Raw genomic sequence first — 12,804 nt, forward strand, 5'->3', positions numbered from 1 at the left:
GCATTTCCCTGATGATTACAATGTATACAACAGATACCGTGTGCCACGGGTCGTTTGCATGTCTTCTTTGGAGTGATGTCTATTCAGAGCCTTTGCCCATTTTTAAGTCAGGTTGTTTTTTTGCTATTCAGTTGTATGAGTTCCTTAGACATTGTGGATATTAACTCCCCTACAAGATATATGATTTGCCAATATTTTCTCCCATTTGTGGGTCACTAATTCCTGTTATTGGTTATTGATTGTTCTGCTGTGCAGAGACTTCTGTAATCTGACCTAATCCCACTTGGTTTTTGCTTTTGTTACTTGTACTTTTGGTGTCATTTCCAAAAAATTGTTGCTAAGACCAAGGTCAAGGAGTTTTTGCCTGTTTTCTTCTGGGAGTTGTGTTTTTTTTTTTGCTAATCATTTGTTTTGAGGTTGCTCCGTACTCACCCACTGAGCACCGCGGTGGTAGGGGACCGCTGTCGGGGAGTTGCCTTGGGATGCGGTCCTGCTCGAGCCTCGGGGCTGAGGAAAGGAAGAGTGGGCTACTGCCAAAGGGGTGCTCCTGGCGCAGGAGGAGGGGGAAGTGCGGGGCAGCACCCAACACCGCTCCACTGCTCCTCAAAGTAGTCTTTTAAGAGTTTGCAGAAGAGAAATGTAACCGTTTTAACTCTGAGAAAGAGAGGAATTAGACCTTTTCCTTTCTTTCTTTCCTGCACTGTAGCGGAGATGCTGTGTGGGGTCAAAGTCATCCTGCTGCTCTCTGGTCTCGAATTTGGGCTCCTCAGGCACCCCCCACCCTTCTCCCCTCCCCTGGCGTGTGGTCTCTCCTGTTACAGACATGTGGCTTCCAGGGTGCAGCCAAGCAAGGGAATCCAAGGTTAGGGGTCCGCGAGCGGAATGACACAGTGATCTCCCACCTGACCCTGGTTCGGACTCCATCAGCCCCTTGTCTGACTCAGGCTAGTTAGAGACCCCCACCCAAAGTGGCCCCCAGCCTTTTTGTCTATTGGTTTGGCTGGGTCGGCAGTTAAGTCAGAGGTTGGCTGGAGTGAGAGGGGACAGCTTCTTGGTCGTGGTGAGTGGCCCTAGTGTAAGAATGAGAATAAGTTAGCATAAGAGTAGCCATCTTAAGGGCCTAGAAGCAGTTTTCTGAGGTGGTGACTTAAAAGAAAAAAACTGGAACTGAGTAAGGCCTTGGAAAACAAGTTGATCATGAACACCGGGATGGGGGCAGCTGTGGCCTTCGGTCAGCTAACCTTGGTCAGCTAATCTTACATACCAAGCTTATCGTGCAGAACCTCCCTAACAATTGAGGAATGGTCTTATCTTGCTCTCGCTTAACCCCAGGATGTATGTCTTGCAAAGATAATGTGCAGCTGTGGAAAATGACTATGAGTTAAGTGCTTTGAGAATGCTATATAAACCCTAGGCTCTGAGTGCTCGGGGTCCTTGTTGAAACCCGCTGTGTCGGGCAGACACTTGGACCCCAGCTAGCTGGAATAACAATAAACCTCTTGCTTGTTGCATCGATCTGCCGTGGCCTTCGTCTCCTCACTGGGGGGAAGCGCAGACCGGAATAAGGCCGTTGGGTCTTACACTAGCAGGCCGGGGAAGGTATGGGAGGATTTGTGGGACGAGAGACGGCATTGAGGGTCAGTCCGTTCTAAGGCAACGACTGCCTTACTTCTCATCTCCTCTGAGACACCAGCTCTCTTGGGGGCGTTCTTAAGGGCTATGAACCAAGACTTCTCTCTGGTTATAAAATCCAGTAATTAAACAAAGGGAAAGGTGGATATATAGTGCTTCTACAATTTGTCCCAGCCTTATCTTCTACTAATTCCTGACACAAAACCCACTTGTGTCCCCCAAAGCTGTCCTAAAATATTCTGAATCTATGTCTTTGTGCAAACATTGTCCCCTCCATAATGACCCCTTTTAACTATCTAACTCCAACTAGTTCTTCAAGGATAAAATCCATTTCTCCTTCCTTTGAGAATCCTATTAGTAATAATGAATCTCTCCTTATAGACTAGGAAATATATGCTTTAAAGGTCAAATGAATGATTTAAAGTTCACACTCGACAAGCAGATTGACTATGGTTCTGGTGTTTCTTACCAGCTTACAAACTCATACCTTTGGGCAAGTTACTTACTGTTCCTGAGCTTTAGCCTTTTCATCCACACATGGAAATGGCAATAAGCTCCTCACCAAAGGACTGCTGTGAGGGTTTAAAGAGATTTAGGTCCATGGTAAATGCTCAGAATATGTTAGCTATTGTTAAAGTCACCTTTGCATCCTCAACTGCATCAAGACTAAGATGAGAACAATAAATACGTGCTGGATTGTACAGAACCAAGTGAGGGACCCTGCAGCTATGTAGACATTTGACAGAATGCAAGGAAAAGCGTCAAGAGGCAGCCAAGCCACTGCATTCAGACGACGTGGTTTAAAGAACACACATCCCTGGAGAGACCTCCACACACTCAACTATTCCTAATGAAGTGTGGCTTTTGCTTCTTGCTGCTCCTGTGACTGGCTCCTTGTCCTCTTCTGCAGTTGTTTGAATTCTCATGTAATCTCTGGGCGTTTGCTTTTCCTGTGTAAACCTGCTAACTTTCTTTGAATGAAACTCATTCTCAGTTGTTTCCCATCCATTTCATAGAATAATGCATAGGACTTTGTGGCTCAAACATGTTTTATTTTTGTCATTTATTAGAATAATGAAAAACATGGATACACAAAAAATTCATTAGAATAATGAATGCATCGATTGCACAACCTTTATTTTCTAGCTCCCAGAGAGAAAACAGCTAGAACAAGCAGAAAATTTCCTTAAAACCACCTTGCTGCCCCTCAGGAACCCCCCTGGCTATATGCCCTTGGGGTTGTTTCTCCTGTGGATTAAGAGCTTAATCAGTTGCCCTATCCTGTTCAGCCAGAAGCCAGTTTTACAAGATGATGGAAACTCTGAAGCCAAATAAGGAGAGAGAGAAGGTGAGAAATCCAACAAACTTTTATTTCCACATTACTTCTGTCCTTGAAGCTTATTTTATTTGGATGTCAGGTGCACCAGGTTTCATTGTTAACTGTATTTTTTGAAGACAGTTAGTTTTTTTTTTCATGGTCCAACTGATAAATCTTCACAGCATGTTGGGTTTTGCAAAGTTGTAAATGGCTAATTTATTTCACATTTATTTTTCTGCCAGGGTTGAAGGGACATACCTGACTCTGTACTTAGCATGAACTTTAAGCACCTTTTTAATTACAGCGTTTATTCTCCCCAGTGATGTTGACTCAGTCAGAAAGCTCATGAATCATAGAAGGTAGACCACACTTGGCAGTTGATTTTACCTTCCTGTTATGTAGTGTGTGCAGAGGTACATATCTGCAGCCCTCCTGCAGAACCACAGAGCTTCCCCTTGCTGCTGAGAACACTGGAGATTCACAGAGCTCAGCAGAATCTTCTCTGGGTAATGCTCTCGGCCAGGGATGTTCTTCAAAGCCCAAGGCCAAGCCCCCTCCCCAGGGTCTGGTCACATCTCACCCTGATCAATGTGGGGTTATGAAAGTTGGGTCCCTTGCCTCTAAGGGAACTACTTAGAAGGCCATCTTATTTCTGTGGGATTGAACAAGGCCTTGGGACTGAGTTATAAGTAAATCCTCTCTCTTCCCAGCTCTATTTCTACCTCTTCTCAAATGTGTTGATCTGAGCGCTTCCTCACATAACTTTCGCTTTAATGTCGGTTGAGGCGCAGCATACCACGGTGGCCATGGCAGAGGAGTGCTGGGGTCGGTCAGGAGGCAGAGAGAGGGCGGGACTGTGAGCAAGAGGGTCCCTTGGCCTTTCCAAGGGAAGGAACAAGTGAGGCAGGGTAAGCAGCCTGAGGATGGGCTAGTTCATGGTAATTTCAGGGGGCTCTGGGACGGAGAACCTGCCCTTCAGTGCCCGGTGCCTGGCCCTGCTCCCCAGAGGGAGTCAGGGCCAGTGGTTGGAGGTGTGGTTCTGGACTGTTAGGTTTGCATTTGAAAAGCAAACTTGTGGGAAAGCAGTTTCCTGACTCTTAGAACTGGGGAGCCCATCCAGTGTTGGCAGGACTCCAGATGTTAAAGCATCAGAATACAGAAAATAAAAGGCATGGTTAATGCAAGTTCCCGCGTAGAAATCTTCATCTCAGAGTCTGTCTCCTGGGAACCAGACCTGAGGTGGCTTCCATCTCGATACCCACATACACAGTATTTTAGGCTCATAGTCCTCCAAATGTTGTACTGGGAAATGTTTAACAACTGATTTTTCAAAAGAGAAAAGCCTTAATCTGTAACATTTGCCAGTTTCCATGGTGTAATGCTCCCTTCATGGCTGATTTCAGTCACTGAAGTCATGTCACTGAAAGTGGACTTGGGAAGAGATAAATACAATCAGTGCTGGGGAGTTGGTGTAAGTAGGCTCCAGTATACAAACTGGATCTTCTTGAGGGAGAGTAAAGACAGTTTTGTCACACATATTCTATCTTTTGGCAAAAGGCCCTAAAAAGCTTACTTGAGCATTAATCTGTTACATGATTAAATGCGTTTCCTAATTGGAGACCACATAAACATTGGAAAAAATTTTTTTAAATGAAAGGACAGTATGTTCATAAACCAACAAATAATTCGGCTATGATATGTCATAAAACACGAAAAAATCCCATATATATGTACAATAAACATGTAGTATATACTCACGCTCACAGATGTGGGCACCATGCACACACACACCATCGTAACACAGCAGCTGATGAGATGCAGCTCCCAGCTCAATGTTCGGCTTTGCGGTTCTTGTTGCTGGAGTAAACAAACAAGCTCTTTGTCAGGTTCCCATTCTTGAAGACAGTGTGGAGAAGATCATGGCTGCCTTCTTCAAGGTGTCCTTTTCTTCCTACAAGTGCAACCAAATCCCTTGCTGGTATTTCACATAAAGATAACCAGCCCTTTCTGAGACTTTTGTTGAGATTAGCAACTCAGTTCTTGAAGACATTCGTCCCAAAACTACCCTTGAAGGAAAAATTCAAGGTATCTTGTGAACTTCTATAGCAAATCTCCAGCAGAAGCAAAGGAAATATTTTTAATGCTCTTTTTTTTTTTTTTTTGCTTCATCCCTTCCACAATCTCCTATCGGGTATTAAATCTACACCATCCTCTTGACTAACTCTACAATAAAATGGTAGCAACTTGTAGCCCTTTGGATTCTTAGTAACAGGGAACTTCTTACCTAAAATATCTGAACTCTTTAATCCAGTCGTAAGAGGATTTCAAGAATCAGGTCTGATTATCAGTGGTGCTTCTGTACAGTTTGGTACTATTAATGTCTCAGGTCTTCATACCCTGCCGTTTGTCATACACATTAAAAATGCTCTAGCTCTCTCCCTGACCACAGCTACAGGCTCTGTTGAAAGCTGTGTCATTCTGTGTTCAAAAGTATCTTTTTCCTGGTCTTTCCCCTAAACTGTTAGGGTAATGCATTTTGCCAATGGAGCAGAAGTGCCTAGAACAAGACATTTTGTTCCAGGGAATTTTTTAATTAAAGCAATTCCTGCTACTGTATCCGTTCCCTTGAAGTTAACCAAATGAGCAGGTGCTGCTATGCCAGAAATCTCTTGGAAAGAGACTTCTCTGCAGCCCCAAATCACATAACTTGTATACCAGACCATCTAGGTTAGCAGCAGATTCTAACAGATATTTAGCCGATATTTTCTTCTGCTTTCTAGAACTTGTGGCCCCTGTAACTGAAGAAGGATCATCTCTACCAAAACCATAAGCCAGAAACATTCTGAACCTGTATTTTCTGCTGTGAGGAGCACACACCTCTGGGTGACAAGCCCTCAAGAACAGCTTTTACTTCCGTTGGAAGGCGTCCGTCATATTTCTCAAGAATATAGTCCCACCCTTTTCATTGAAGATGTCATCTTGGAACATTCACTAATTTTCTACTCTGTAATGTCTTTTCTGTTATCCATTCTACCTGTGAACTTTTAGTTAAGACATTGTCATTTCCTCTTTTTAAGTTTGATTTGGGTCTCTTTGATATCCCCCCATGACTCTTCTTGACAGAGTCAATCTTTCTTCCAGCTTGTTGAATATATGGAAAATTTGGAGCAATTTTTCCATATATGGCAAACTTTTATTTCTTATACTGGGTAATGGGTACATGATGTTTGCTTCACATTATTTGGTAAATTTTACATTTGTATTTCATATAATTTTCTGCTGTGTATTATATTTCAAAATGAAAAGTTAGTTGGTGCAAGAAATCATATTAGTTCCACATGTAAAACATCCAAAATCCAACCACTTTCCAACACCTCCACTGTTCCTACCCTGATCCAAGCCTCCATCATTCATTAATTTGTTCACAGCAAAAACCACCCCCACTGGACTCCCTTCTTCTGCCCTTGCCCCCTCTAAACTATTTTTAGTTCATACACTAATCTCACTGTTCTAAAACACAAGCTTGATCACTTCACTCCTTTACTCAAATGCCGGGTGGCTTCCCATCTCATTCAGAGTCAAAGTCAAAGACTTAGGTGTACAAAGCCATACATGACCTGACATCCTCTTACCCTCTGGCTCCTTTAAGACTTGTTCCATCCATGGTAGCCACTCGAGCCTCCCTTGCCTGCTGCTAACTTACTGGGCGCCCACCTTCAGAGGCTTGTATTTACAATACCCTGAGCCCCAAACACCCTTCCCACTGACACCCCCATGGCTCACTCCCTTACCTCCATCAAATCCATATTCAGATTTTGTCTTCTTGGTAAGACTTTCCTGATTCCTTATCTAAATCAGTCTCCTTTCACTGGCAGCCCCGTTCCCTTCTCTTTTTATCTACCTGTTTTTTACACAGTACTTATCACTGTCTATCATACTGTGTCCTTTTTTGTCCAGCTGTTGTTCGTCTTCCTCATGCTGACCATCTACCGTGTAAGGGAAATGATTTCTCTCTTTTTAAAAAATTCATTGCTTGAAGCTCCTGCTCCTATATCAGCATCTTGCATGAAGTATGCATGTAGTATTTGTTGAGCAATACTCTTAAGCCATTGTTCTCTACTTTCAGGTAGCTTCTCCTTGAAATTTAAAAAAAAAGTCTCCATTGTCTCTTTCAGTGGCTTGTACATAATGTGCAATTAAGAGCTGTTTGTTGAATGAATGAGTCCATGCCTAGCTAGTGTCAGTGTAGGCATGTTATCCTAGTGGTTACAGATGGGGAAGAGGAGTGCGCACTCTGACGATCTATTCTTGGCCTTTTCCTCATTGCATCCAATATACATGAATATTCATTAGCTGTTTATTTTGGGACGGAAATATCAAGCACTCATTTCATAAACATGTTGGTATGGAAAACACTGGGCAAGGTCCTGCCGATTAAAATAAAGATCACGTTTCCTTCCAAGTTCCCAAAATATGCCTGCAAAATGAAATGTGTGCCCGCGTCCTACGGTGCACTGCTGGACGTGTATTTGCATATGCAGATGCCAGAATCTGCCGACAGATCGGTTAATTGCCGGTGCAAAGAAGCCACTGAGGACGTATTTACTTCTCTTGTAAAGTCCAGGGCAGTTCTATGGGCCACAAACGAAACGCACACTGTTGGATTTGCAGGAACGGGTTCAGAGACTAGAAATGATCACTTCTTCACTGAAACAGATCAGGGAGGTCTAAATTTAAAAAACTGTCCGTTCTACAGGCCCCTGATTTCTTAAACAGGAACTATTGCTTGTTTTCCATGAAAATACGCTGCAGGTCAGAAAAATGACCTCTGTGCCTCCACCTGGCGCATCTGAAATGGCAGCACTCGCTCACCTCCCTTTAATTGTGTTGCAGGCCAGAAAGGCAGCCACGTGCTCTCGTCCCAGGTCAGCGTCCTCCCTGGCTGTGTTGCTGGCCGGCCTTGACCCCACTCCAGACAGTGAAAGTCTCTTTGAAATACAGTGGCGGGCCTTGCAAACAGGGCTGTGAGCGGGCCGATCGATGCAGAGCACAGCAGAACTTCTATTTCCCACATTGTGAGGTCTATTTGAAATATTGGCAAAATGTCAGCGTGGGCATCTGATCTCACATCATCACTTTGCCAAAGGCGTGATGCAGGCCCAGAAAGGTGAAGTGACTAGTCCAGAGCAGTTATTGCAGGGAGGGATTAAAACTCAGGCCACCTACGCTCGGATACCGTGGTCTTCCCGCCGTGTTGCTGTCACCCTCATGGGCCCACCAGTTAGCCACATTCACATTTTTAAAAAACTGGCTGAGGAGCAGATTAAAAATGTAGATCTTTGGGACTTGCCTCCAAGAAATTCTAATTTGGAAAATCAGTTATAGAGCCTAGGAACTATGCTTTAGCGAGTATCTCAGGTAAATCCAATCTAGATGGCATCAGGCCACCTCTTGAGCAATTCTAGTACCTGGCAGGGTATCATAGAGAAGATGTACAGCCTGTAGGTTGGCATCACCATGCGGAGTCAAAAGACCTGGGTCTGTAATCTCAGCGTTGCCACTTCCTAATCATGTGCATTTGAAATGAGTTCATGATTGAGCCTGAGTCTCAATTATCTTACACGTAAAATGGGGACTCCCTGGGCTGTTGTAAGAATCATATACATATATAAGTATGTATGTGTGTGCGTGTGTGTGTGTGTGTGTGTGTATAACACATTGCCTGGTGCATAGTAAGTGCTTAATAAAACTATGTTGTTATTAACAAAATATTCATCATATACCTCAAACTTTTAAATGTTATTCACCTAGTGAGTGGTATTTATATTTTGAGAGAGCAACTAAATCATTTCCCAGGTTCCCATTTTATATATACTCTGTGTATGTGTGTTTGTGTATATATGACATGTAATATCCTATAGGTAAAAGTAGGCTTTTCCTTTGGCTGTGCCCCGGGCTCCTTACTGCTTCTCCGTCAGCCCTACCAGATCTACAACAAGAGGGGCTGAAGGAGCAGGTGTGACACCAACAAGACTGCTCCTTGATTCTTTAAAATGTTATTTTCTCTTTCCTTCCAATGGGCCTTAACTAAAATGGCCAATGGCATACAATACACCTGGTGGGAACTCACATTTCTGATTGAGAGGAAATACATTTAAGTAATTTAGACATCTCAGTATGTATATTCCTTCCCAGGCTAGAGGTCTTTCTGCCCAGTAAGCTTGTCAGGTGCGGTGGAAATATACTCAACTCAGATTATCATTTATATGCACAAGGCTACAGGATACTAAAAAAGTCTACCAAGAGATACAGTAAATAAGGGCTTCAAATCATCCAAACTGGTGAGTCAAGTGCTACTTTATCATCAATTGTCTAAAATAACTTGATTGCAAAGATTGTGAGGATAGATGGTAGGAATAAACTCGAAGTGACAGCCATGCCAAGAAAAATGGAGATGGATGTCTGAGCATTTGGGGTGAGTGACTTTGGTGCTATCTGAGTGCCCCGAATAGCACTGATGACCGAGGAATCACACGCTCTGTGATGGACTTTAAGTTGTTATTAAAAAGTCTTGAGAGTAGCTATCAGTCGGCTTGACTACAGTGAGGTGCTTTATTACTGAAAAGGGCCCTAAATATCCCGTTCTGATTGGTGGTGAGAGCAGTAATGACTCTAGTGTTAGCAATGGTGTAGAAGGGTCTCTGTTTTTCTTCTGGAAACTTCAATAGGCAGCATGGCACCCCAAATGAGAGCAGGACCTCGGAGTTAAGGAAGACCGAGGTGTGAATCCAGTTCGGTACTTCCTGGTTGTGTAAAGCTGTGCACGTTGTTTGGAATCTTTTAATTTCCGTTTTCTCATCTGTAAAAGAAGAATAGACCTCTGACTTTAAAGGTTGGCTTATATAATTAAATTAAATTATATAAAATATAGCGATTTAGTGTAATTTAATTATATAAAGTACCTGAATCATAAGAGATAATAAATGCTTCCTCCTTCACAGTAGTATCAGTGGTAGTAAAAATTTTAGAAGTAGGCTGGTTTTTTCTTTTTTTTTGATGATGTAGCCGAATTCTACTTTAATCTGTCTTAATGTAATATTTACGTCTTTTGAATGATATCCTACTCAAAAATGAATTTTCCCAATGAAAATGAATAAATGATGAAAATGTCTAAGAGGGATAGTTCAGGTTACTTTAACACATTAAGACCAACAGAATTCAGTATCAGAGCCCTTGCAATATGTGAATGTGTCTCATCTGTATTTATTAGTACACATTTAGGGCAATAGAAGGTGGGGTCTCCATCTGAACCTGCTTAACAACAAATAATAAACTCCAAACATTTTTATCCATTTATAAAATCTGTTAAATGCCAAGCCCTTGGGCAGAGTTCTTAGATTACTAATTGCTATTAATTTCTCCCTAGATTGGTAAAATATAAGAAAGCCAAAGGTTCCCGTGGGCAGACAGTCCTTATGAGTGTATTTCATTTTCCTCTCAGGCACCCACTTGTCCTGTGATTCATCCACCTTTGGACCCATCAAACTTTACTTGCTGGAAGGAGCTTATTTAAAATGATATAGCTTTGTAAATCCTCTTTTCAAGGAAATATATATGTAGACTCGAAGAATAAGTCTCTGTATATTTAATATTTAGACTCAAGTAATGAAGGATTACTAAATGAAGAATTTAGGGTATACAATTTCAAACTTTAAAAAATAAATGGCCATCTTTATACACATGTACAAAAGTGGTACTCCATATACTTATTTTTAATCTGTTCATATTTTGACCATTTCTATTTCACTGTATTTCTGCATCATAGTTTTAATAGCTTTGAGTTATTACATCTATAGAAGGACCTTATCATTTTTAATTCATGTCCTATGGTTGGAAAGGCAATTGTTCCTAAGTTTTGGCTTCTAAGATCTAATAGAGATTAACATTTTTGAAGATTAATCCTTTCCGAGTTTCATGATGAATTTCTTAATGTTCTAGAAGTAAAATTGTTGGGGCAAATGGTATGAAAATTTTTAAGATGTAGAGACATATTATCAAAGTAATGGAGATAAGCACTTGCCCCCTGACCTCGCTATCACTAGGTATTATCATTAGAAACAAGTGAACTGACTCACAGTGTGTGTTTCACCCTCTTATAAGACCAACTTCTAGTAATGACAGAATGTCATTGCCTGCTCTGTTGAATGCCTGTGGTAGTCCTCTATCTGTTCCCAGCTGTGCCCAAAGCTAGAGTTAGCAGCCATGAGCAAATCCAAGCTTGATTAGAGCACCATGAAAATACAGTGACGTAGGAGGGCTTACATTTTGCTTCTGTACTAATGAAGGCATAATTTAACAATCCCAAGGGCCACAGCCCATGTATGTGTTTTTTCTATTTTAACAGGGGCAATACACACTTACAAATAATGTCATGATGCTGCTAGAAATGGGACGATGAGAAGATAGGGCTTGTCCCAAATGTCAGCATGTACAAAAAAATCCAATTACCACTTTAATCAGATAAGGCCTTTTTCTCCTCGTGGGGAATCGGCTATTTTAAAAATACCGGGGTTTTTTTGTTTGTTTTTAGCTATGAGAAGCAAAATCACTTCTTGCTTTATTTTTATCTAAGATACTTATGAAAACAGGGGCATTACGATTAGCACACATAACGTAGGGGGGGGTCACGTGGAAGGCAGTATAGCACAGAGAAGACAAGTAGTGACTCTATAGCATCTTAGTACGCTGATGGACAGTGACTGTAATGGGGTGTGTGGGGGGGACTTGAGAATGGGGGGAATCTAGTAACCATAATGTTGCCCGTGTAATTGTATATCAGTGATAGCAAGATAAACAAAAATTTTTTTTAAATTTGTTAAGAGGGTAAATCTCATGTTAAATGTTTTTACTATAATAAATAAATAAAACATACCCTTTGACCCAGTAATGCCACTTCTATAATGTCTTTTATAGAAATAAAAGCACTCATATATAACAACAACAAAAATAGACACCTACAAAAACATTTTTCCCCTTCCGTAATCTGAAGTGGAAAAAATAGGCTGCAGTTGCTTTCTTTTAATTGCCCGTGGTGGTACTGGAACTTGAAGAAACGTGGTTTCAGAGGCTTCAACTTTTTAAGAAATGATCTGACAGGAACAGTTGGACATAAACTCTATTATCACATCCTTATGAAATAATGGCAAAATAGGACAAAAACCGTATAAACGCTGTAGTTGCTGATGTCTGCCGCCCAGGCCCCTGCCTCTCCCCCCTCTGCCCCTCCTCGCTCAGCGGTCGCCTGCACGCAAAGCTCCCGTCACCGTCTGCGGGCTCATGGCCGCCAAGTCCGTATCTCGAACCCAGGACTCACTTCCGGAGCTCCTGCATATCCAGCGGCCCCTCGCCTTCTCAGCTTGCAGTTCCCCGGCGCCCATAAAACACGAGAGTCTGAAATCCACAAGCTTCTCCCTCAAAACGGGAGAAGTCTCTGCTCTCATGGAATTGCATTTCTTTCCCTCCTATTACTTAGCTCGATTTTGTGATTACACACCTGTGAGTTGGGATTATTTGGTCACTACCTGGCTGATAAGCCCTCTGAGGATGGAGACTCCATCAGTTTACTAGGGGTGCTGTAACAAGCTCCCACAGAATGAGAGGCTTAAGCCACAGAAATGTACTGTCTCTGCTCTGGAAGCTGCAAGCCTGAAATCTGGGCGTCAGCAGGGTTCGGTCCTTCCGTGGCCTGTGAGGGAGGCTGAGTACATGGCTGCCTTCTCCGTGTGAGTCTTCACGTCATCTTCTGCCTATGTGCATGTGTCTCTGGGCCCCAATTTCTCCTTTTAATAAGGACA

At 42.3% G+C, this 12,804-nt stretch overlaps 1 pseudogene; it reads right to left on the reverse strand.

The window, feature by feature from the left end:
- Positions 1-4,779: 4,779 nt before the first annotated feature.
- On the reverse strand, positions 4,780-8,024 carry LOC118916905 (nicotinamide phosphoribosyltransferase-like; annotated as a pseudogene).
- Between the last annotated feature and the right edge of the window lie 4,780 nt (positions 8,025-12,804).

This window comes from Manis pentadactyla, chromosome 13, assembly GCF_030020395.1.
Source record: "Manis pentadactyla isolate mManPen7 chromosome 13, mManPen7.hap1, whole genome shotgun sequence".
Taxonomy (NCBI): Eukaryota; Metazoa; Chordata; class Mammalia; order Pholidota; family Manidae; genus Manis; species Manis pentadactyla.